This window comes from Solea solea, chromosome 20 (genome assembly GCF_958295425.1).
Source record: "Solea solea chromosome 20, fSolSol10.1, whole genome shotgun sequence".
NCBI classification, from domain to species: Eukaryota; Metazoa; Chordata; class Actinopteri; order Pleuronectiformes; family Soleidae; genus Solea; species Solea solea.
Window position 1 is genome coordinate 9,429,372 of NC_081153.1, and position 6,319 is coordinate 9,435,690.

The window sequence follows — 6,319 nt, forward strand, 5'->3', positions numbered from 1 at the left end:
TCCGCCCGACGTCGTCTGCCCGGCCCCATCCCAGCACCTCAACAAGCATCCGCCATTACATGTCATTCATGTCCAACTTCCAATGATGGAGGGGGCGAGACCGGATGGTGAACCTATACTGGTTTATAGGCCTTGGACTCAGAAAGACACTGAAACCGCTGTTAAGAACAAGAACAGAAAAAGCGTCTCCAAGAAGAAGAAGAAGAAGAAGAAGAGGAAGAAGAAGAAGAAGAAGAAGAAGAAGAAGAAGAAGAAAAGCGTCTCAAAGAAAAGAAAGATGATAAAAGAGAGGTAGAGAAAAGAATGGAAGACATGTTCCTCCTCCTGTTTGTTACAGAAAGAAGAAGCCTCCAAGCGGAGAGGTTATCAGTACAAACAACGAGACACATATTCTGAGCGGAAAAACGTTGACTATGAGACATGTTTCACATGCGGTGAAAAAGGACACTGGAGCAAAGACTGCCCTAAGCGGAGAAACAGAGGAGGGGGCCAAAGAAGGGGCGGCAACTATCGTCACAGCGGAGACTACGGCCGCCCACCTTACAACAGCTTGACGTCCCAGTGACTACCGGGTGGTGGACGGCGGAGAGGGAGGCCCAGTGGATGACCTGACAGCTGACACTTCTGAGACAGGTTTTGCACCCACACACTCATTCACACGCTCATGCAAAGAGGAAATGCTTGCTACTGATACTGATTGTGACACACATACACTGATACAACAAACTATACTATTAAGATTCGCCTCGGTGACCCCACCCCTGTCAAACGCACATACATATCTGTCCCAAAACCACTTCACAAAGAAGTAAAAGAGTATTTGAAAGACCTGTTAAACAGAGGGTGGATAGCTAACTCAAAATCCCCCTATTCCAGCCCAATTGTTTGTGTGTGTGTGTGTGTGTGTGCGGAAAAAGGATGGGAGCCTCCGCCTGTGCCGTGACTACCGTGAGCTAAATAAAAAGTCGATCCCCGACCGCCGTCCGATTCAACGGATACGAGATATGTCAAACACTTGAAAGGGGAAGTACCCGGTTTTCGGTATTGGACCAAGGAAAGGCCTACCACCAGGGAAGAGTCCTGGAAGAGTCGAGTCGTCCCCTCACGGCATTTATTACACCATGGGGATTGTAAGAGTGGGTGAGAACTCCCTTTGGCTTGTCATCTGCTCCTGCAGAGTTCCAGAGATCGAAGGAGGAGTGTCTGGTGGGACTGCGTGATGAGGTTTGCTTGCCCTATTTGGACGACAACTTGGTTGACTCTCAGACATTTGAGGACCACTTGAATGATCAGAGGAAGGTCCTGCAGCGTTACCAGAGTCACGGAGTGAAATGAACTGCAAGAAAATGTGAGCTCTTCAAAAATCAGGTGAGATTCCTGGGAAGGCTTGTTTCAGACAACGGTCATACAATGGACCCTGCAGACATTGCTCCTGTCCAAGCATTCAAACAACAACGGGAAGCTGCTGGGATTCATCTCTTACTTACGAGGAAAAGACCTCTATGACAGAGAGGCTTATGGTGCAGAATTATATCCTGGATGCAGAGTGCTGGTCCCAAACCTCAATGAAAAGGGGGGACCTGGGAAGTTGAGATCGTTCTGGGAAGGCCAGGTGTTTGTGGTGACACGACGGAAATATCAGGACAGTCCAGTGTATGAGCTCAGGCCAGAAAACGGGAAAGGACGCATTCGAGTCATGCATAGAAACTTCCTGCTTCCGTGTGACCTTCTGCCCGTGGAGGAGATCAACATGTCCACATAACCCAGGGAAAAAAAAAAAAAGGAAAAGAGCAAGTGGCAATAAGAGCAACAGGTACGAGAAGACAGTTCAGACGAAGAGGATGAATGGAGAGGAATCATTGGATTGCAAGCGGAAGGCAGGGATTCAGTGGCCGAAGATCTGGGAGAGGATACTGCAGAGCATCAGGAGGACCAACAGGAAGAAGATACAGGCGTACAAGAGGAGGACGATGTCACACAAAGAGCTGAGATGTTACTGTTCATTTGAAGAATTTAGAGTTTTTAGAGTTAAGTCAAGCTATAATACAGATGTGACTAGTGAATAGGAATAAGGTTATCTTTGAGTGAATATGGACTAATGTAACCCACTGTGACCATTAATTATACATAATATTTAAATATTATATAATACATAATATTTCATGTTATTAATATTTTTGTTATTTCATGTTATTAATATTTTGTCAATTTATGTTATTAATATTTTTGTTATTTCATGTTATTAATATTTTTGTTGTTTTATGTTATTAATATATTTGTTATTTCATATTTCATGTTATTAATATTGTGTTATTTCATATTTCATGTTATTCATATTTTTGTTGTTTCGTGTTATTAATATTTCTGTTATTTCATATTTCATGCTATTAATATTTTCTGTTTGAACTAAAAGAATCCCTGTGCTCTAGTTGTAATCAGGCAATACAGGGGTGTAGTGGCGCCTTTACGCCACAAGAGGGAGTGTCCCCTCAAATGAGCAACTGTGTCAAGGGTAAACACAGCCGATGCACACAGTGTGTAACCTGCATCCGGCTGGACAGAAGCGTAACAATGCGTATTACCATATTTACTGGTATTACCAGTAAATACCAGTAAAGAATGTGTGTCTTTATTGAAGTGTGCAACAAAGGTAAAGTAAGGTTAACAAAACACGCAGGACAAAAGGTCCTGGATCACAAGATAAAACAAATGCTAACACAATAGCCTCAGACCTTGAGTTAAAGAGGCCTGCATCGTTAGAACAACGCAAGAAATGTAATATCAGAGAAAACGTTACTTAAACTACAAATGGCGACAAGTGGCACACCATGAGGTGTTAACCATTGAATCTCGAGTGACACCAGTACACAGAGTTCAAAGGTCAATCACGTAAAACAACAACAACTCTCAGGTTTTTCTAAAGACGGACAAAGCGCAGCCGCCACCATCTAAAGCCAGCCCCAACTCAAGTCTCCCAGGCGTCTTTATACTGCAAGGCTGGTCATCGTCAGGCGTAGTTTGGCTGATTGCATTCCAGCCATTGATGGCTGAGCGTCCACAGCTGGACAACAGAAGCTGCAGCAAACCTAAACACACACATACACCCAGACACACACACGTACATGTACACAACAGCTGGAACACACTGACAAAAGGCTGATGTGCTCAACTGCATCTGTTTAAGTAGATGAACCTGGTTGATTGGACTCAACCACTCTCTGACAGCCAGGGGGGTGTTATGGCAGCCTGCTACACTCCTCCTCAGATGAAGAAGACCATCTGTCCCCTTCAATTATCTATGGACTGGACAGAGAAGTATATAAGATCAGGCAGGAGATGCTTTGAGTGAAGCTTGGCTTGAAATGTTTGTGTTCAATTTAAGTTCTGTTAATGGTTGGGCTCATAAAACTGCAGTGTTTTTATGTTTTTTTCTTGTATTTAGTTTTTGACCTTGACCTGCTCTCATAGTTTACACCTATGGTACGGGGAAGAACTGCACGAGTATGGGCTGGACGTCCCAGGACCAAGATGGAAGACACCAACAAAGGTGGTTGACAATAATGAAGTCAAGACTTTATCCACACGGAAACAGAACTTTACCGACATGATCTTTGTCTTTGTCTTTTTAAAAGGTTTTCTGTCAACACGTCATTGTTTCAAGAAATGTCTTCATCCACATGACTGACTTTGTCCAAAATGACTGTAAATGCTGTCGTACATATGCTAGGCCTGTATGTGGCGCTGTGATGTTGCCACAGAAACACACCAAAAGTAAACATTACAAAGTATACAATTACAGAGACACAATGATCCAAACCAGGGCGACTAAGGAGAGAAAATGAAAGTTCTCATAAAGTCAAAGACCGAACCATTTGCAAACACAATCAGATGAAGATGAAAGCGACAGTGAATATAAGAGCAGGAGAGACGAGGGACGATGACGACGTGGTTGTTTTCCCACAGTAACCCAGTTACTCTGTTGTACTGGTTGTATCGCTCAAACTTCAAGTAACACACTGTAGGATTTGCTCTCAGGGTCCCCCTACAGTTGGTAAACAGTATTGTTTGTTCCATTCATCCATGCAGTGTTTCCTGCTTTATCCTGACACAGGGTGAAAGGCGGGGGACATCCTGGACAGGTCACCAGTCCATCACAGAGACAAACATTCACAGGTGGGTGAGTGTTCAATTCACCTGTGGGTCTTTCTGCTACAAGGCAACAGTGCTGACCACTGCAGCTCCGCGTGGACATTGTTTGTCTGTTACGACTGTGGTCAAATATATGATGGACGATCAATGATAGCAGTGAACTCTGAAGCAGGACTTCTAATGTACAAACATCCCTGTCTTCAGAGCAGGTACAGTCGCCTATGTTATAGCACTTTATACAAATATGATGACATTGTTTTATTTTTCAGTCTAACACAAACAAACATGGTGCTTTAGTTTGTGTAGTCTATAAACAAACAACAAATAAATCCACAATTAATTACATATGTCATTCGTTTATTAAAACATGAATGCATTTTATCTAAACGCATATACAATTATTTCACTTCATTGTTTCATGGTCCTTGTGCAGCAGGGCATGATAAAATAATTTGATCTATAACTGCAGCTCTTAAGTATGTGATCCACTAGGACTGGGCGACATGGAGCTTTTTTTCATATACTTTGTTCTATCAAACAATATCGATATATATATATATATATATATATATCACCATTAAATCACATCAATATTTCTGTCAAGCTTAGAGTTTCCCCTTTACTCTGAAGTGAAATGTCAATATAGGAAAAGGTTATTTTGGTTTAAATACGGTTTATTTTTGTACAAGTTGAGCGTGACAACAGAAACACGTTCTGCATAAATAAATAAAAATAAAGTTAAATATCAGGAAGTAGCTTCATGAAAGCTGCACCAATATTCTCTCATGTCCAGCCTCTTCTTCTTTCACTCTTGTAAAGTGTAATGTTGTCGTTGTTTTTGTGGCACGGACCAGAAACCAGAGGTTCCATAGTGTCAATGCAGGTGATGCAGACCTGCTCAGGCTTTGACAGAGGTGACATTCACCCTGCTGTAAGTTCATGTAGCATCAAAATGATCTTGGAGACATTCTTTATTATTACAAGGTTGAAATCTACCTACATTGTGTGCTGCTGCATATCTCCAGTAGCAGGTTTGAACCAGTAGGGGGAGCACTTCATCCCATTTAATCCCCTCTGAAATCAGTGAAACCACATTTGGTTTGTTTCTTTTATTTGCTTGTGTGTTTGTTTTTCTATGCTGGTTTGTAAAGAAAGTTATAAATGTGAACAGCAGCCTTTAGGGTTAGAGCAGAGGTGTCAAACAGGTGGCCCACGGACCATACGTGGCCCTCCAATCGCTTATATGCGGCCAGTCTTGTATAAAGTACCTAAAAGGGATACTTGAGTAAAAAAAAGCAAAAGTATCTTACCAGAAATTCACTTTGGTAGAAGTTGAAGTCACTTTTTATAATATTACTTAAGTAAAAGTCTTAAAGTATATGACATTTACTGGACTTAAGTACCAAAAGTAAGTTGCTGATATAAAATGTATTTAAGATTTACAAGTAAAAGTAAAAGTATTAAAAATAAAAGTGAGGAGTTAGGATTGAGTCATGGTAGCTCAGTGGTAGGATGAGTTGTCTTTGAACTGGAAGGTTTTGGGTTTGATTCTTGTCTCTGCTAGTCTGTGTGTCCTTGAGCAAGACACTTAACCCCATGTTTAAGTGTGTGAATGTATGAAAGATGTGTGAATGGGTGAATGTCAAAACTGTAGTGTAATTATTATTTTTGTTAGTGAGTAACAAAGATGGGAAATGTAGTGGAGTAAAAGTAACAGTTGCTTGAAATATAAGTAACAAAGTAAAGTACAGATATGTGAATTTTGCACTCAAGTACAGTAACAAAGTATTTGTACTTCATTATATTACAACATGCGGCCCAACACTTAATATCATGTTATGAAAACATGGCTGAACCTCAGCTGCAGGGAGGCGATAGAATATAATACTAAATATATTCACTAGCAATGTTTTATAATAGTAATAAGACGACATCCAGGTGTAATCAGCACGTTATTAAATGTATTATATTCAACATTTATATGTACATGAGCTTGTTTTGTGTTTTTATTACAGTTGTCCATATTATTATTATTATTATTGACCTCATTTTCTGTTTTTGATATTTATTCTTTCATTTAGCGTCATAAATATGTTGATATTGTGAAGTGTTCATCATTCCATTTGAAAACAGACACTTTTACTTTGAAATAATGTGAAATGAATAACCT